Source organism: Dendropsophus ebraccatus, chromosome 2 (assembly GCF_027789765.1).
Source record: "Dendropsophus ebraccatus isolate aDenEbr1 chromosome 2, aDenEbr1.pat, whole genome shotgun sequence".
Lineage (NCBI taxonomy): Eukaryota > Metazoa > Chordata > Amphibia > Anura > Hylidae > Dendropsophus > Dendropsophus ebraccatus.
In genome coordinates, this window is record NC_091455.1 from 96,045,767 (window position 1) to 96,067,566 (window position 21,800).

Here is a 21,800-nt window from a genome sequence, read left to right on the forward strand (position 1 = left end):
AAGGAGGCACATGTACAGTTCTCTAAAATAACCAGTGTCAGAAAATGCCAATAGGGACATAGTAATGTAGAGCTTTTTTAAGTAAATGAAACTTGTTGAAAGTGACAACACTGTTATACAACAACACATGTGAAAAGAATGATTAAATGGAACTAGTGTTAAAAGTTCTAAATTACAAAGATTTGGAGTGTTAGGAATTTGATCACTGTATAATGTGACAATTATGTTACTGTAGCTGCCAGTGGCACTTAGATTGGTAATAGTATGATGGATTTTATCTGTAAAACAACTGCTATCAGTGTGGAGAAAGTGACATGTACTAATTAAAATGTGGTATAGCTCCTAGGTACAAGCAACCAGGAATAAAAAGATGTGCAGGGAGTGACAATCTTACACTCGAGGACTGATTTTAGACACTCCACTATGTGGATGCTATCTAAATATATAGTTACAAGGTCCTAGGGTGTTTTATCATGAACATCTATATCCTTTATTTCGTATTAGCTTTGAACTATAGTAATATACACTATAGTGGTACATTGCAAAACTGTTAATGACCATTTATTATACTAGAAAACTGCATGGTAAAGCAAGGAAAAAACAAATATTGTAAAATTTAATATATTAATTATATGAATATGAAATAAATGAATATAAAATTCCCTGTGGAAATGTTATTTTTAACAACAGGTACTCTTTAACCCCCTAAGGACAGAGACAATTTCGATTTTTGCACTTCCGCTTTTTCCCTCCTTGTACTTAAAAAGCCATAGCAGTTGCATTTTTCACCTAGAAACCCACATGAGCCCTTATTTTTTCCGCCACTAATTATCCTTTGCAATGACAGGCTGGACTTTTTCATAAACTACACTGTAAAACCAGAAAAAAAATAAATGTGTGTTGAAATAAAAAATTTTGTTTATTTGGGGGTTATTTGTTTTTACGCCATTCGCCCTGGGGTAAACCTGACTTGTTATATATGTTCCTCAAGTCGTTCCGTTGTTAACATAAATATGTTCCTTAAAATTGCTCCATTCCCAGGCTTATAGCACTTTTATCCTTTGCTCTATGGGGCGGTGTGAGGTGTAATTTTTTGCGCCATGATATGTACTTTTTATCAATACTATAATTGCGCAAATGCGACTTTTTGATCGCTTTTTATTACAATTTTTCTGGATTTGATGGGACCAAAAAGGCACAATTTTCCACTTTGGGATTTTTTTTGCGCTTACGCCGTTTACCGTGTGAGATAAGGAATGTGATAAATTAATAGTTCGGGCGATTACACACATAGCGATACAAAACATTTTTATTTCTTTTTTTATTTATAACATGGGAAAATAATAACACTTTTTTTTTTTTTACACATATACTAGAAGCCCCCCCAGGGTTAGGGTTATTCCCCCTGGGGGACTTCAAGTATATGCACACTGATCTATCATTGAGTTCTATGCTGTATAGTTATACAGCATATATCAATGAGATAGGCACTGGATTGCTTTTGGCTGCTGCAGTCGAAAGCAATGGAGTGCCGAGTTTGGATCAGCGCCATTACGGGGCTGACCCTGGGCGGTAAAGGATGTGAGGATCGCCCCTCTGGGAAAATGTCCCGGGGGGCGATCCACCCCACTAGACCACCAGGTATGAGGGACAGCAAGCAATCAGATGCAGCTGTCAACTTTGTCAGCTGCATCTGATTACTTGATTAGCGGGCATGGCGATTTGACCGTGCCTGCTAATAGCCACGGTCCCGGGCTACATGCCTCACCCGGGACCATGTGGTTCAGAGCGGGGTCGCTGTTGTTTAACATACATTGGCAGGTGTCATTGCAATGGCGACCTCTGGCAAATTTTACCAATTTAGGTTCGATGTGGCTGCTTTTTCACACCCTTTTGGGTGTGGCTATTTAAATTCCAGCGGAATATAGTGGAAATTATGGTGAAAGGACAGTAAAAAAAACATCATTGTGAACAACAAGAAATAACGGCTGCTGTTTGCTCGATAACGGCCATCAATTAATATCACAAACATTTTTTTAACTTCAATCTTTATTTATAATTTTTTAAATAGAAAAAAAGATTCATGTTTAAAATCATATAATATCAAGAACATTACTTTTGAATTATTCCAAACAGAGGGATTTCAGGAAGATTACATCTATACCAAATTTCCAGGTCATCTAGAGCTGCTTACACTGGACCCACTAAAATTTAGCCCCTTGCAAAAGATACAGATTCTCCCTTTTCCATGATTATTTTTGTGTCTCTATACATCCAAAAACTACCACTACAAACTGAATTTACTCTCAACAATCTTTGATATTACCTACTAACACTCCTTAAGAGGAATGACTCAGGGAATTTATCTACTGTACTAGCTGGAGCAGTGCACTCAGCAGCCCCCAACACCTTACAATCCCTATCCACATTCATTCCACAAATTAAGCGGTCGTGGCCACACTCTTATGATGACACAAACATTATACATTGTGTGAACCAACAGCTGTTATTTCCATAGACTTTGACCTGTTGCCGAAAAATTACATTTAGGAAACGTCATGTAAAGCAGGTAGTTCCTGCATAATGATGTTTCCCAAATGTCATTCTTTTCCTGCCTCCCCCCGCTGTCCCTAACAATGATTGAGCAGCGGGAGAAGGCTGTGTCAAACAGCATCCTCCCGCTGCCATTACCCGGAGGGGAGCCACGCTCTCCCTGGGCAGTTAACCCCATAGGCACCAGGCAGTGCCGGACTTAGACTTAAAATCAGCCCTGGCACGCAAACTCCAGCAGCCCACACACCATATATCATGGATAGTGGTGTAGGGAGCCGGAGAAGCATTACCCTCAGCATACAGTGACTGCATAATACCACTATAATGTCTCTGAAAAATATTCACTATATAAAGAGCAATATTGTCCCTGAGCAGTCACCGTATAGAGGTAAATCCAGCTGTATGCCGGTTTTGCAGACTTATAACTGACTGTAGTGCAGTGACTCACAGGGAGCTCACCTATGCCAGCGAAGTCCCTGATGTTCTTCCTCTCTTGTCTGTAATCGACCGTTCTCTCTTCCTATTCACGGACGCACAAGTAACAATGTCGCGCTGGGGAGCAGGGAGATAGAGCGGCCTCTTGTGGCTGGAGGTATTATGCTGCCTCCGGCCATAAGAGTGACTGGCACGGCCGGGGGCCAATGGCTCCCTGGCTCTGTCAGTCAGAGTGCGGCCGTACTATTTAACAGTGAGCGTTCATCATGAATGCTCACAATAAAGGGCCAGGGCAGAGTTTGCGGCACCAGGCACTGGCCCTCTGCAAGGGCTGAGTGAATAGCGCAGCCACTGGCTGTGCTGCTCTTGCAGCCACTGGTGAAGGCTGGTGCCCATGTGCGATGGGACAGGCGTCCCACGGATTGGTAATCTTGGCAGCACAGCGGGCATTTGCCCCGTGTGCCAGATTACCAATTCGGGCCTGATACCACACCTGAGAAAACTTCACCGGATTACCAAATACATAGGAAAGTAATGATTATGAATAGCTGAACATTTTTAGCAACTATTTTTGAAGTTGTTCTTTCTGGATTTATTTTTTTAGTGACAGTAAGTAGGCTAAGCATTGATTCTATACGCTTATAGACAAAATCTCAGCATCAATTTAGCATTTGTTCTTTTTCATTATACTGAATCCAGAAAGAGCATTTACTTTAGGAAAGGAGAATACTGGCCAAAAAGTTCATGTTTTAACTGGCAGATTAACAAATATATTTGTGGATCAGAATCATATTTGTAAATTGTTTACAAATCAAAGATTGAACAATGCCCAGAATGCAATTTAATTGCATTTTTCACATGAATGGAAATAGAACTGCATTGCATTTATTCATACTACGCCATATAACACGGATAAAAAAAAAGTACAAAAGCAAAGGAAATATCACAAAAGATAAATTATTCATGGAGTCATATGTATTTTCATTAGAAATTTTACATTTTGGTTTTTACATTTCATCTAAACTTTATATTCAAATGATAATAAATTATAGAAAAAGTAACCTGGTTTAGTGCACCATCTTTTTTATATACCACTTCATCTATACAGTTTGGTTCATTGCTGTTTACTTTACTTTTTTTGAGCCAAAATCTGTAGTGGACCCCAAGGCAATGGTTCCACAATGGGAAAATAACGACTGTGGCAAAAGATCATGAACATTATTTGCGTCTTTTGGCACTAAAATAACAGCCGCCCAGAAAGACGACTAACATTTTCCCATTGTGGGAACATAGCCTAAAAGTATAGAAAATAATAACCATTATCTTAGAGTCCTTTTATATATACAGATAAACCACTTTAGCTGTATTATCTGATTGTTTATTAACAAGAGCAGTGATTTGTTGTCTTAAACAATAGACATTTTTACGAAAAGATAGATTGCCACAAAATGTGGTATTTTCAAATGTTTTTTTTTTTAAATAAATAAATAAATAAGTAAAAAAAACGTGTAGGGTTCCCCCCATTTTCATAACCAGCCGGGTTAAAAACCAAGCAACAGCAGCCTAGTAACACCAGGGTGAGAAGGGCCATTGTTTTTGGCCTTCCCCAGCCTTAATATTACAAGCCTGCAGCTGCCCAGTCCAGGAGCTCCAATTTTGACGCTCCAGGACCACTGGCAACCGACTCTTCCCAGTACCCCTGGTGGCATTGGGAACTGGGGTAATAATGGTAGGGTTAGTGTTAGCCATTTTATGGCTAACACTAAGCCCTGACTTAGTAATGGATTCCGTCTATTAGACGGCTTCCACTACTAAGTCTTTATGGTAAAGACACAAGTGAAAAATATTTTTTATTCAAATAAAAATATCCCCACACCCCTTGTTGACCATTTTATATAAAAAAAAAACCCAACAACCGCTGGTCATTGACGTAGTCCATCGAATCCGCCGTAATCCACAGGATATCGATATCTGAAAAACAAAAAGGGAGAAACACACAAAAAAAACACACAAACAGGAGCACAACACCCATCATTGTGAGCGGCGTTGTGCACCATACAGTATGCAGCATCTTTACAGATCGCTTTAAGTGTGGCACCCAAGGGGTTAAGGGAGGATGCATTGCAACCCCCTTAACCCTTTGGGTGCCATACTGAACAATCTGGCTCCCAGGGGGTTAAGTAAGGGTCCCCATTTAACCCCTTGGGGGCCGGACTGATGTCAAACTGCACCCATACCAGCAAGGAAGGGGTTAAGTGACCCCCCCTTCCTTGCTGGGATGGGTGTAGTGCAGGGGGGGACATCTTTCTACTCACCCTCCAATGTGTTCTCTCTTCTTTCTTTTATCTTCTTTCTTCTATCTTCTCTCTTCGCCAGTCCCCGGCACACTGAGCTTAGTGTGACGGGACCGGCTCTTTATATGTCCGCTCAGCCAATCAGCTGAGCAGACATATGAATCAAAATGTTTCTTCTAATGTTGCTATTGTGATAAAAAAATAGCATCATTAGAAGAAACATTTGCTGTTTTAATTAACCCCTTAAGGTCAAAGCCAATTTTCGTTTTTGCGCTTTTGCTTATTCCATTTTAAGTTTAAAAGTCAACAGCGCTTGCATTTTTTCACCTAGAGACGTATATGAGCGCTTATTTTTTGCAAAACCAATTGTACTTTGTAATGACAGGCATTATTTTTCCATAACATATGCTGCGAAACCGGAAGAAAATCATTTGCGCTGTCAAATTGAAAAAAAAACTAATTTGTTTTGATTTCGGGGAGTTTTGCATTTACGCCGTTCGTCCCATGGTAAAACTGACTTGTTATGCATGTTCCTCAAGTCGTTACGATTACTATGATATATAACATGTATAACTTATATTGTATCGGATGACCTGTAAAAAATTCAAACCGTTGTTAACAAATATACGTTCCTTAAAATCGCTCCATTCCCAGGCTTATAGCGCTTTTATCCTTTGGTCTATGGGGCTGTGTGAGGTGTCATTTTTTGCGCCATGATGCGTTCTTTCTATCGGTACCTTGATTGCGCATATATGACTTTTTGATCACTTTTTATTACATTTTTTCTGGATTTGATGCGACCAAAAATGCGCAATTTTGCACTTTGGAATTTTTTTGCGCTGACACCGTTTACCGTGCGAGATCAGGAATGTGATTAATTAATAGTTTGGGCGATTACGTGTGCGGCGATACTAAATATGTTTATTTATTTGTTTATTTATTAATTTATATTTATAAAATGGGAAAAGGGGGATGATTTGGACTTTTATTAGGGGAGGGGATTTTTTATTAATAAAAACACTTTTTTACTTTTTTTTTACATGGACTAGAAGCCCCCCTGGGGGGCTTGTATATAGACAGCACTGATCTCTCATAGAGATCAATGCTGTGTATATACACAGCAAAGATCCATGAGATCGGTCATAGATTATTATGGCCTGCTGCAGGCCATAGCAATCTATTGCCGAGCCGGGATCAGCGTCATTCCGACGCTGAGACCCGGGCCGGCCAGAAGAACGGATCTCCCCCCCGCGATCGCATCGCGGGGGGGGAGGTCCGACCCACTAGACACCAGGGATAGTGTGCATAAAGCACTTCAATGCAGCTGTCAGGTTTGACAGCTGCATTGAAGTGCTTAATTAGCCGGCGCGGCAACGGGACCTGCGCCGGCTAACAGAGGCACTGCCCGCCTGCACATGTCAGCCGGGATCAGCGCCGTTCAGAGCGGGGTCCCGGCGGGACCCCGCTCTGAACACCCCCCGCGGCGCCATGACGTATCAGATACGTCATGGGTCGCTAAGGGGTTAAAGTAAAGTATTATTTAGTACATTGAGCTGTATTACCGGCAATAGGTATTGCTGGCAATAATACAGCTTCCTGTAGTAGTTATTATTTAATTAATAAAACACATTTTCGTTCTAATAAAGTTATTTTCGTTGTTCAACAGCTTAATTAAAACAAATACATACTTTTGCAGTTAAATATACTGTAAATAAATAAATATACATATTTATTTATTTATATATAAATTTTTTTATTAACAGTATATTTAATTGCAAAAGCATGGATTCGTTTTAATTAAGCTATTGAACAACGAAAATAACTTTTTTAGAACAGAACTTTGCTTTATTAACCCTTTAAGGACCGGGGCAATTTTTATTTTTGCGATTTTGTTTTTTCCTCCTTGTGCATAAAAGGCCATAGCAGTTGCATTTTTTCACCTAGAAACCCACATGAGCCCTTATTTTTTGCGCCACTAATTGTACTTTGCAATGACAGACTGAATTTTTGCATAAAGTACACTGCAAAAGCAGGAAAAAATTCAATGTGTGGTGAAATTGAAAAAAAACAACACATTTTGTGTTTTTAGTGGATGTGTGTTTTTACACCGTTCGCCCTGGGGTAAAACTGACTTGTTATATATGTTCCACAAGTCGTTACGATTAAAACAATATGTAACATGTATAACTTTTCTTGTATCTGATGGCCTGTAAAAAATTAAAACCATTGTTTACAAATATACGTTCCTTAAAATCGCTCCATTCCCAGGCTTATAGCGCTTTTATCCTTTGGTCAATGGGGCTGTGTCAGGTGTCATTTTTTGCGCCATGACATGTTCTTTCTATTGGTACCTTGATTGCGCATATACGACTTTTTGATCGCTTTTTATTAACATTTTTCTGGATTTGATGCGACCAAAAATGCGCAATTTTGCACTTTGGGATTTTTTTGCGCTTACGCAGTTTACCGTGCAAGATCAGGAATGTGATTAATTAATAGTTTGGGCGATTACGCACGCGGTGATACCAAACATGTTTGTTTATTTATTTATTTATTTATTTACTTTTATTAATAACCTGGGAAAAGGGGGTGATTCTGACTTTTATTAGGGGAGGGGGCTTTTTATTAATAGCAACACTTTTTTTTTTTACTTTTATACTTATACTAGAAGCCCCCCTGGGGGACTTCTAGTATAAGTGCTCTGATCTCTCATTGAGATCTCTGCAGCATAGATATGCTGCAGAGATCCATGAGATAGGCACTCGTTTACTTCCGGCTGCTGCAGCCGGAAGTAAACGAGTGCCGAGCCGGGGACGGCGCCATCTTGGAGCGGTCCCCGGCCGGCTTCAGTTACGGAGATCGCTCCTCCGGGATAACATCCCGGAGGAGCGATCTCCCCACTAGACACCAGGGATGACGCTGCGTCCGGTAATCGGATGCAGCTGTCAACTTTGACAGCTGCATCCGATTACTGTATTAGCGGGCACGGCGATCGGACCGTGCCCGCTAATACCTGCGGTCCCGGGCTACAAGCGGCACCCGGGACCGCCGCGGTTCAGAGCGCGGCCGCCGCGCGGCCCCGCTCTGAACGTCCTTACCGACCGCAGGGCGTAAATATACGCCCTCGGTCGTTAAAGGGTTAATTAAATATTAACTATTACAGGGATCGGCATTAATGCCGGGGATCGCTAACCCTGGTAATACCGTGCCCTGTAAAATACCGCTTCCCTGCTTTCCCAGATGCATTCCAGAGGTGTTTGCATCACTTTCTAAAGATGTCTTGGACCTGGTGACCTCCGATTTGTTGAATCTTGATTTCCAGGTCCCAAGGATTTTTCTCCCCTAGACTAGACTGGGATTCAATAGTCGATCAAATAGTCGAATATCGGGAGCTATTTGAATCGAATCCTAATCGAATCGAATATTTCACTATTCGTTCATCTCTAGCCTTTAGGGTTAAAATAACTGTAAAGCCTACAGTGCAATCACATGCTAATAGTGAATTGCATAGCATGCACAGTAATTACACTAGTAAAAGTGTTGGATAGAGTTTTGCCTCTAAAATGTAACAAGATACATTAACAAATCATTACTCTGGGGACTTCCACAACCCACCATACAAGAGCATTTGATGTCTAGTTCAGCTGAGAAATGAGGGCGAGTTCACTAAATGTGCATGTTACATTATCGTTTTCAATTTACAGGCTGTCTCCCCACTCCAAAAGAACACTGAAAAGGACAACATGCATGCATAGCACTCCCCTGCGCTGAATCCTGCCTGCTATGAGTTTGAATGGGCGGAGAGGCCCGGAAAGCGGAGGCGTGCAAACCCTCCCATTCAAACACATAACAGGCAGGATTTGGCACAGATTCTGCATCTGGGGGTTCTGCACAGAATTTTGGCACTGATTCCGTAGTGTAAATGGGCCCTTAGGCTATGTTCACATAATGTAAAAAAAAGAGAAAAGGCCGCCACCTTTCTTTTTAAAAAGACATCTGTTATTGTCACAATGTAATTAACTTTAATGCAATGCAATGAATGATGGATGTCCAATGCACACAGTGTATAAAATGATGAACATTGTTTGTGCTGATGTCAAAGTAGTGATTATGACAATTATGACGTCTGTTGCAAACAGCAGATGTTATTTTTACACATAGTTTAGTTTTTTTTCACCATCCTTTCACTGTTTTTACTATTAAATTCAATGGACTTTTCAATTAAAGACACACCCAAAGGCCAATTAGTAATCCAAACTAGAATAATGTACCGACAGCCGTCATTGCATCAACGGGCAGCCAGACAGCAAAATGACGGACGTCATTTTAAACTCTAAATGGTGGATGTTTTTTTCCTTTTCAAAAAACTGAGAGGAAAAATCACTGTTTGAACATAGTCTTAGTTTAGCCCTTCTTGGATTCAATATTGGTACTGGGTGTACTGATAGTGGGCAGAAAAGGAAGAAAGATATTATGGTTTATAGGAAAGTAAGAAAATGTATTTCCACTTGTAAGGGTTACTGCAGAGTTGTACTTTTAGGTTTATTATTTTGAGAAATGGTTGATGAGTTCCATGAAGGTTGACAATAGTCATCTACCTTAGTTATGTAGTGGTATCTACAAATGCAAGGGGACCAAAGGGCTAACTGACCATGGTTTCCTCTGTCTTTCGCTGGAGCAACAAACATACAGTTGTTTTCAATGTGAATCGTTTACTCATCATTCTCATCTATGTTTGTTTTTTTAATTCAGGGGGAACTGATTCCAATGAAACTTTAATTGCACAAAGGGAATACTTGGAGGCATTTGCCTTGTGTGATGCTAAAGTATATGGAGTAGGATTGTGAAAGGGGGACACTTATTCTCTTTCCACAGGGACCCCACCACACACAATGAACTAGGCTGTATTGGTGGCACCAGGTGACTGCAGCTCAGCTCCCATTCACACTAGCTAGGGGGCTCTGGTGGCACCCCTGGACCTCAATTAGCAGTGCGCTCCCCTGCCTGCCCCATCACTCGCCCCTCCTGACCCATCACCTGCCTAGACCGCCGCCCACTCCCTCCATATATTTTTACTATATGGAGACAAAGCAGGGTTCATTATTACTAGAGCGAATAGTGAAATTTTCTAAAATTCGAAATTCAATTCTAATAGCCCCCGATATTCGACTATTCGATCGAATATCGAATCCCATTATAGTCTATTGGAGAAAAATACTGAGGACTTGGAAATCAATATTCGACCACTTGGAGGTCACCAAGTCTAATGACACCTCAGGAAATTATGCCAACACCTCTGGAATACATCTGGAACAGCAGGGGAAGCATGTCTGGGTACATCTAACACACCCAAGTCGCAGTATTATGCCGCAGTATCACAACCTGACTATGATACACTCCAATATAACCGCTATGTATAACGGAAAAAATACTTGAAAAACTTCTTTTCTCTACATTAGACGGAAAGCCAAATATTAAGCAAAAGAAACTTTATCATGCACCCCTTTAAATCAAGTTGCCCATGATAACCACAAATGGCATAGGCAAGGGGGAAATTAAACAGCACCCACCGCTAACTGTAGTTGTGTATGTATGTGTGTGTCATGTGGTGAGCCCTCTAAAAATTACTTCAAATTTTTTATAGGGCGCACAGTGTGCAAATCAGCAGTACCCAGATAATAGTTTTTATGGCACACTTGCAGTATACGGCTGGGTTCACACTATGTATATTTGAGGCTGTATTTGTGAGGCTGTATAGCAACCAAAACAAGGAGTGGATTGAAAACACAGAAAGGCTCTGTTCACATAATGTTGTAATTGAGTGGATGGCCGTCATTTAATGGCAAATATTTGCTGTTATTTTAAAACAACGGCTGTTATATTGAAATAATGGCAGTTATTTACCGTTATATGACGGCCATCCACTCAATTTCAACATTGTGTGAACAGATCCTTTCTGTGTTTTCAATCCACTCCTGGTTTTGGTTGCTATGAGGACCTGACTTGAGGACCAAATACTGCCTGAAATATACGTAGTGTGAACCGAGCCGTAGTACAGCTGTATACCGGATATATAATTTTTTTTAGAATGGCAAACAGAAAAAGGCATTCAAATTCTTTATACAACGCAAAGTACGCAAATCATTAGTACCAAGATAATAGTTTTTATGGCACACTGACAGTATACAGCTGTATACCTTATCTCTCCAGTAGATACACTACAGCCTATTGCTTACACTGCACTGCCTGCCTGTCTAAACACACTGTCTCAAAACACCTTCTAAATCTCTGCTTTCTATACTTTTAGCCCTAACAGGGCTTTTAGGGGTCCCTTCCTAACTAACTTCATCTAAAAGCTTTCTCTCCCTGGTATACAGTCTCTTCTTCTACAGCTCCAACCAGCACAAAGTGACACAAATATGAAATCCACTATTCTTATACTCAGGAGGTGACATAGTTTAGCCAGCCAATAACAGGTAAATCTTTTTTTTTAAAGTCCTGCCTATTCCTAGTAGTGCCTGTCCCTCCCCCCTGCATGTTTATTAGCTGAAAAAAGCGCCAGGGGGTGGGAGGGCCAATTGAATTTTTACTTCGTTTTCAATCAAATATTTGATTGAAAACGAATAGTTTCAATAGTGTGGTATTCGATCAAATACTTCTCGCTCATCACTAATTATTACTATATGGGGGCACAGCAGGGAATGCTGCATACACGGGGCAACCTACATACCTACTGACTTTACTGCACATGGCACAAAAAAGTGGAAGTTGTTGTAAGTGCGTAGCCCAAGATGTTTGTCTGGCAGGTTCAGAAGAGATGAATTGTTGCTGTTAGAAATCATCATGGAGGTCTGGGCCAGAAGGGGGGGGGGGGGGAAAGGAAAGTGACACCTCAGGTCAAAGAATACGTCACCTGTGAGTCAACGAATGACTTTTTTTGCCTCAAGTTGAACAAGGTTGGGTAACACTGCTTTATGCCATAATACACACACTGCTTCTTCATAGCAACAACCCCCCACCCCCCCAATATCACTCGCTTTTATCAAGATTCGCCCTGTAGTCAAAATTACCTAGAAACTGCACTGTTAGTAATTATGCAGAATTCACCCCTTGCTAGCTAAAGTTAAAGCATGATGGAGTATAAATATATTTTCTGTGAAGAGTAGTAGGATCTAATATACAGTATGATACAACATTGCTGTAAGCTTGGGATCATAACTCAGCCAACATTTTTTTTTATTTTTTACTTCATTTAATTATACAGTGCTTAAAGGCAACTTTAAAAGGTATTTTAGAATCACGTTTCTCAGATTTGTTTTTTTACATTGACTTAATTAATTCATTTGCTTCCCACCACATCATGAAATCTGAATTAATTCTACATCCGTTCTCTTGAAAGCACAGAAAATATGTAAGAGATTATGCCTCTGCTGTTTTATAGATTCTGGCTTACCGAGGATATGAATGGTTTTGATAATCAGCCATCCAGTATTTCTACTACAGTGAATCGAACCACTATTGCAAAAACTTGTCAGAAAGATATATACTGCATTAAATGCATTTGCTATTCATTTGGAGATAAGTTCCTTTATAAAAGCAGATGTAGTTGTTTTGTTAGTATGGAAGGCCACGTCTCTGGGAATGATACCAGGTGCTTAATATGAATAACTTGTGCCTAGTAGTGCTGCATGTTTTATACCAGATGCCTTTCCCTTCTGCTCTCAGGAAATTCATTCAGGCTACATCTGTAGTGAATTTGTTGGCTTCACTAGGACAGGTGTGCGAGAGCTTGGAAAATGTTGGTTAGTACAACAGTGAGGATGCCAAAGAGAATCAGTAACATTTAAAGGGCATTCCTGGTGGGAGGATTCTTTGTCTTTTGTCAGTTACATCTATATAATCTATATAATAAAAATGAAAGTCTGTCTGTCTGTCTGTCCCAAATAGGCTTCCAAACGCCTGAGCCGTTTGACCCCAAATTTGGCACACAGATAAATTGGGTGCCCGGGAATGTTTTAGCGAAGGTTCCGTCCCCGCCAGATGTACAGGAGGGGAGGGGGAGGGGAAAGAGAGGCACCCCATAGAGATGAATGGGAAAAGCTCCTCACTGCAAACACAGGTGATATAATTAGCTGCAGCAGACACTGCAGTTGGAGCCTTAGCAACCAATAGGATTACTGCTTTCATTTTCACAGGGAGTTGGGGTTGCTAGGGAAGCTGCCTCACAACATCCACAGTAATAACTGGTAGACCCCCTACTCCATCTATACAGTACATATATACAGGACCCCCTACTCCATCTATACATTACATGTATATACAGGGCCCCCTACTCCATCTATACAGAACATGTATACAGGACCCCCTAATCCATCTATACAGTACATGTATATACAGGACCCCCTACTCCATCTATACAGTACATGTATACAGAACCCCCTACTCCATCTATACAGTATATGTATACAGGACCCCCTACTCCATCTATACAGTACATGTATACAGGGCCCCCTACTCCATCTATACATTACATGTATATACAGGGCCCCCTACTCCATCTATACAGTACATGTATACAGGACCCCCTACTCCATCTATACAGTACATGTATATACAGGACCCCCTACTCCATCTATACAGTACATGTATATACAGGGCACAACAGGTATACCAAACTGTGACTGGATAACACCGCCACGCCAGACCTGACCAATACCGCCATACTGTGACTGGATAACACTGCTATACCAGACCTGACCAATACCGCCATACTGTGACTGGATAACACCACCACACCAGACCTGACCAATACCGCCATACTGTGACTGGATAACACTGCCATACCAGACCTGACCAATACCGCCACACTGTGACTGGATAACACTGACATACCAGACCTGACCAATACCGCCATACTGTGACTGGATAACACTGCCATACCAGACCTGACCAATACCGCCATACTGTGACTGGAAAACACTGTCATACCACACTTGACCAATACCACCATACTGTGCTGGATAACACTGTCATACCACACCTGACCAATACCACCATACCATGACTGGATAACACTGTCATACCACACCTGACCAATACCACAATACCATGACTGGATAACACCGCCACACCAGACCTGACCAATACTACCATACTGTGACTGGGTAACACTGTCATAACACACCTGACCAATACCAACATACTATGACTGGAAAAAACTGCTATACCAGACCTGACCAATACCGCCATACTGTAACTGGATAACACTGTCATACCACACCTGACCAATACCGCCATACTGTGACTGGATAACACTGCCATACCAGACCTGACCAATACCGACATACTATGACTGGATAACACTGCCATACCAGACCTGACCAATACTACCATACTGTGACTGGATAACACTGCCATACCACACCTGACCAATACCGCCACATTGTGACTGGAGAACACCGCCACACCAGACCTGACCAATACCGCCATACTGTGACTGGATAACACCGCCATACCAGACATGACCAATACCGACACACTGTGACTAAATAACACTGCCATACCAGACCTGACCAATACCGCCATACTGTGACTGGATAACACCGCTATACCAGACCTGACCAATACCGCCATACCCCCCTCGAAAAAACACCAGATTTTCTGGCAAGTCTGAACGGGAGGGTACTGCCCCTCTGCAAGGTGCTACCCTACGCACCAGACGATGGGTGCCTAATGGTAAATACGACCCTGCAGGTATACAGGACACTACAGGTATACAGAACCCCAAAACTATACACTACAGGTGCACGGGACCTCCACCAACTATATACTACAGGTATACAGGACCCCAAACTTTACACTACAGGTATACAGGACCCCAAAACTATACACTACAGGTATACAGGACCTCCACCAACTATATACTTCAGGTATACAGGACCTCCACCAACTATATACTACAGGTATATAGGACCCCAAACTATACACTTCAGGTATACAGGACCTCCACCAACTCTATACTACAGTTATACAGGACATTCAAACTATGCACTACAGGTATACAGGACCCCCGAACTATATACTACAGGTATACAAGACCTCCACCAATTATACACTACAGGTATCCAGGACCCTCAAACTATAAACTACAGGTATACAAGACTTCCACCAACTATACATTACAGGTATACAGCACCAACTATATACTACAGGTATACAGGACCCCCGAACTATACAGTACAGGTATACAGGGCCTTCACCAACTGTACACTGCAGGTATACAGGACCTCCTTCAACTATACACTACAGGTATACAGCCCCCCCAACTACACATTACAGGAATACAGGACCCCCCAACTATACACTATAGGTATATAGCCCCCCCAACTATGCACTACAGATATGCGAGACCCCTAAAAACTATACATTGTGGGTATACAGAACCCCTCCAACTATGCACTACAGGTATACACTAATTTCACTGATTAACTCAGATGAAACAATACCTTTAGCTTGGCCTCCTGGGCACCTTAGAACAAATCTAATTAACAGACTGACACTTTATACCCGGGCAGCGCCGGGTACATTTTCTAGTAGTTAATACGGTTAAAAAAAGACACATGTCCATCAAGTTCAACCAAGGAGGGGATGGATACAGGGAAGGGGGAGGGATGATAGGTTCTACACATATGTATTTAAGCTATTTTGGTCTAAGAACTTGTCTAGGCCTGTAGTGAAGCCCTCTACTGTTTTTGTTGTGACCAGATCCTGTGGTAGACTGTTCCACAGATTCACAGTTCTCATTGTGAAGAAGTTGTTGGAAAGAAAAGAGTTTTCTGTGAACCACTATGCACTGCTAAACCCAAGGGTTAACTTTGCCTAGTTGTTCAATCCTGGGACTGATTGTTTCAAATATCTATACTACACAATCCCGGCAGAGTAATGCACTAACTAGACATAGGCCTCTCCACAGCCCCTACATTGCCCTCACTACACCCAGCCTTATTCTACCTACTTCTTCACCTCTACCTAAAATCTACTTCAAGTGATGCCCATTCTGCAGTAGCATATGTGAGCAGTCCCTTTGTATACTTTTGTTTTGCACTGAAGTTGCTACCAGTAAAGTCACAACTCATGTTTAAGTGCTGGACTCACCTTTCTTACCCCACACCTGTACTCTCACACAACACTGCTGTCTTTTTCAAGTGCAGTGCCCGTGTGTCCAGAAGTGGGTATTACTACTCCTGGACACTGTGACAAGGTTACCCCAAACACCAGAGCCCACCAGCAGGTGCAACACCAGCATCCAGCACCCCGGGCCATGGCATTATCATCTAGCAATGCTGGGCCATGGCACCAAGAGTTAACTGATGTCTGTATTGATTATATCATTCATGCGACCTTCTGATGATTCTTTATCTTAACCAATCCCTGAATAAGCTACCTCAGAGGCCACTACCCTATCTTAGTTCCCTGGTTCCCTTGTCCAATAAAATCGCCCCTGAAGAGCTATATAGTGAGGTGGGGGCTAGTTGGGAGTTAGCTCAGATTCATTGTGATTCCAGTCAGAGAGAGTGTATTACAGAGAACCTATTGCAGAGATACTTCCAGACCCTGGCCTGAGGCCAGGACCTATTTGCGGGACTTGCGGGACTATGCAAAAAATGATTCTTCTTCTTACAAGCCTTATCTTACTAGCCATGTGCGGCTAGTGTCTAAAGGTGGTGATGCTGTGGTAAAGGGGACAAAGGGACAACTCTGTCTACACTGTGCAGGATGAGTCCAGGTACAAGACAGTAGTTAAGTTAACTGTAATAAGCAGAGTCTCTTCTGAAAGCTGGTTGCTCCAACGGCCAGCTCTAACCACAAAGTTGGGCCTACATCACTGGATCTGTGTCACTCTGTGCCTCTAGACAGCATTAGATGGCAGTTCATACCTGTGGGTAACTGTTGTCTAAAGCCCCCACAACTAAGAATCTTAAGATCTAGACAAGGACCCACTACCTTGAGCCAGCCATAAGCCTACTACTGCTCTCAAGTAACCACTACTAAACCTAACCAAGGGGTAACTCAAGCTCTAATTAGCCATAGAGCACAATGTAAAGTATGATCGGAAACCGTACTTTACATTGTATGCACAGGCTATCTTGTGCGGCCTCTGTTCATTGTATAGCGGCTGCACCAAATAGACCTGTCAATTATTTTGTGCCGCAGCAGAGTATCTTGGCCGTGCTTCCATAGGCTGCAATCTAATCGGCTGCTGTCATTAAACAATGGCCTTTATTGCAACCTGCAACAATGGCTGTTGTTTAATGATAAAATTCATAGTGTGAACGTGGCCTAAGGAAGCATAAAAACTTGAGGACCAAAGCTGGAAGCAAAGTTACCAAAAGTTAAACAGTAATAGTTTTACCCAAATTTTCTGAAGCGTATAAACCCAGGCCTGATATTAGGATTATAATGATTGTGCACCTGCATACAGTAATTATATTATAGATGTATGCTCATTTTTATGCTTTTAGTGTTATTGGCAGAAGTCATTCCTTCCCTCAAGCCTCAGTGCCAGAACTAGAGTGGCTGCAAAGTTTCATAAATTAGTGTAAAAGAGGTTCAAGAATGTAAGTGGGGCAAATATATTCCTTATGAAATATTCCCAAGATAGAAATGTCATTTACCCCAAAGCAGGCAACAACTGGAACATTAAAAATAGCAGTAAAACAGACAATGTTTTCAAGAAAAGTTAAGGTTTAATATAGTTTGTTTTTTTCAAATGTTGCTATCAATAATTATGGTATAAAAGTAAGACCCTCTTAAAAAAGTATAATCTAGGTCTTTAGAAGACAATACAGTATGTTTATGTTGTCAAACTTTATATTCTGTTAAATTGGCCACTTCAGCTTCAGCAGGTAATTGTGGGGAAGAAAGCCAAACCCCATTATGTGGAGCATTATATAATTCCCTCGAAGAGTATTTTCTTACAAATGAGACCATTTCAGGTGAACATTTTCTGTGTTAGGTGAATGAACCATAAACACTGCAGGTATGGATGACTAATTCTGTCACAATCTGTCACAGGGTAATGAAGACAAGGAAAGACACAATGCAATCAGTGAAGGTAGTATTGGGTGACTGAATTCAAATGTACAACAAATGATTTAAGATTATATTGGGTTATTGGAGGGATTACAGTGGCCTTTAAAACTGGTCATAAAACATTTACATGCAACATGTGTGCCCTGCAGTTTAGGGACAAGACTACATTTGTTAGCATTTGTTACTACTGAGGCAGACATTCAAATTCATGCCAATGCAACCATGCATGTGATTTATATGTGTCTGGTTTGACATGGCTGACTTGACAAGCTCAACTATTAGTGAGCAAACTAAAAAGAACTGTTGAATGTCCATTATCTATTTCAGTGGTATACTATATAAACATATACATAGCTTTCATCATATGTGAGAAGCCAACTTCAACCTAAAAGTGTCACTCAGATGCCAGGCTAGTATGAATAATTTTTCTCAGAATGTATCTTAAGAAACTGGGCAACTATTGTAAAAAGTCTCTTTTTTATTGTAAACAGTCCAACAGTGCACTAATCATATTCTATCACCTAGAGCAGAAAAAATATATAAATATAAATATATATATAACCGATGACTGGGGCTCATATTACTCACCTTGCAAAGGGGCATAAGGTGGTTTAAAGCCACTATTGGGATCCGAGTATCTTGTATCTATACACCTGTTCCAACAAAGCACATTCACTACTTTGGGCAGGGCTCCTCTGGCAACTCCTTTCCTCTATCTACTACGAAGCACCTTCTACTTCTACAAGCACTGGTTACCTCTGTGTCAGCACCAATGTCTTGTGTAAAAATTTGCACTACTGTTATCACGTTTACTCTTCAACTTAAATCATACTTCAGTAAAGTATTATATTTTATGACTTAATGCAGGGGACTCTGGTCAAATCTGTCAGCACCTGCACTTACACACCACCATACTTTTGGGTTATTTCCCCTTTCTGTCAGTGGCGGTACCAACAATCTGTGTGGGTCTGCTACCACTCCACATTACCATGACAAGTGCCCAAGTGACCTTAAACCCCCTTAGGTTACCGACCATTGGGGCAACCATCACAATTGGATCTTTTGTACACTGGTAAAATCATTGTTATCGGCAGCACATCCCTCTGTCTAAACAGGAGATGTGCAGCTACTAAACATCCATTCAGATGGCACATATACGATACAGCGATCATTTGTGTGGCCTGGCCGCATGATTGAACGTGCTGTTAAAAGGCACTGCAAACAAGCACTTGTTTGTGGCCACACATGAGGGAATGTGAAAAGACCCTTATAAAAAGGAGGCTATACACAGTGATGCACTGCAATCAATGGCCACCATCCCAAGGAAACATTGGAGCTCTAAGATTAAGCATTTTGATAACTGCTATATCATTTTTTTCTGCCAGTGTAAGCAGTAATGCACCCAGTAGGGACAAATGCATGGAGCCTGTAAAGTGCCATATGGAGTCTACTGAACTATTGAACTACAGAGCTGTAAGCACTTAATATGGTGCCTCCACCCATGTTTATAATATGGATGCATTTCATATGGTACTTCTATCTTGTGTTTATAACATGGATGCATTTCATATGGTGCCTCCACTCCGTGTTTCATATAGTGCCTCCATCTTGTGAACAGTATGTGACCATGGAATTCAATTGATTCCAGTTAACTGCTCCATACAACTCAGAACTTGTACAAAGTCATCTTACAGTTTTTGTGCATGAAGCCTAAAGACCAGGATGGCATTGCTGATATTACTGCAATAAAATGAGTTCTGCTGTGGTCTAGCAGGTGCCACTGCATATTAGTTTATTTTCAAATTAAAGGAATGTAGGATATGTAAAAGTGTAAAGTGTCAATAGGGACTAGGGCTGGTTAGTGAATAGGATTCTGTAATTTGTGCCTGACAGTTGTGGGGTTTACAGTTTACGCGACTGGGGCTACATTCACACTGCAGTATTTGGGATGGGATTTGTAGGCCAGCCCAAGAAATGGAAGCTACATAAGAAAACTCTAATATAAAGATTTGCACCTTTGCTGTTTTTTGGCCTACCTACTAATATAAAAAAATCTTAAAGTGGCCTAAGTCGCAATTATTACAGGGGGTTTCCACAGGATAGCTCTTCAGAAACTGACCAGCGGAGTGCTGACGCCTGGCATCAGCAATGATCAGACCTGTGTTTGTCTTCATTAATTTTGCAGCAGGGGCGATAAGTGACTGCAGCTCAGCTCCTATTCAAGTTAAAAGGATCTGAGCTGCAGTTACACATCACCACCACTACACAACAAATGTTGACAAACTCTGTACACTGTGTAGTGTGGACCCCGAACAGCTGATTGGCACAGGTGCTGGGTGTCGGCACCCCACTGATTGGTACATTTTGCCTAGGGAACCCCATTAAGTAATCAATAAAGTATGGAGTGTGATTGGTTTACTAGTTTTTATGAAGTACTTCTACGGTGTGCACAAATGGATAGGGGTATTTTGCATATACATACAGTAGAGCTCAGGGGCACTGTTAGTAAATTTCCCCAAATGTGCTTTGCAACCCTTTTATTTAGTTATACCAAGCCAGCAAAGCTTCAGCCTCTGTGAATATATTTCAGACAAATGCCATACAATTTACACAACATAAAAATAGCAATGAAACAAGATGATACAATGGATGATGTCTTGCTTGACTACATTTTTGATGTGTCTTCTTATATAGTGCTGTGACAAGGTATAAATAGCAAATTTGGCCTATCCCTTCCCTAATATGTAACGTTGCCTTATTGAGAGAGGAAAAATGTAAAGTATTTGCAGAAGAAATGACTTAACAAGTAAAATCAGCATTTTAATTCTACACATCTATGTCAGGAAATGTTCTGTTTTCTCACTTAACTGCACAGTTTCAAGGGGGCCTTTTCGTTCTTAAGCATCTGAAGGCTGTAAGTTATGTTACGGAGGTGTGGGAAAGTATTGAATACTTAAACACTTCCAGCTTAGAGACTAAGAAAAAGCAAAAACACGCACATACGTCCCGCCAGCACAATTAGGACTAAGCAGAAATGGCACAAATGGTGACAAAGGCTCAACAATTTTCAATTGCCCGCTCAGTCTGTAATGAGAAGAACTGTTTACCCCATGTTCCTTATTAAAGTGAAGTATTTTATTTAATGAGCATGACTCATGCAAGGTGTTCCTATAAATCATCGGCTGGTTTACAAACTCAATAACTAGGCTTCCTGCTATAACTAGGCTGTGCACACCTTAAATTATTAACACACCAAGGCCTAAAGGCAGATCTTTGATGGTGATATAAACACTGTGAGGACAAGGTGCTCTCTCAGCAAAAGATTATTGACTCTAATTACCATTTACCACTAAAAAAAAGACAATAAAATATGAAGGGGGCGGAGGCAACGGCCTTTCATTCTGCCAGCAGTATAAAAGAAAGAAA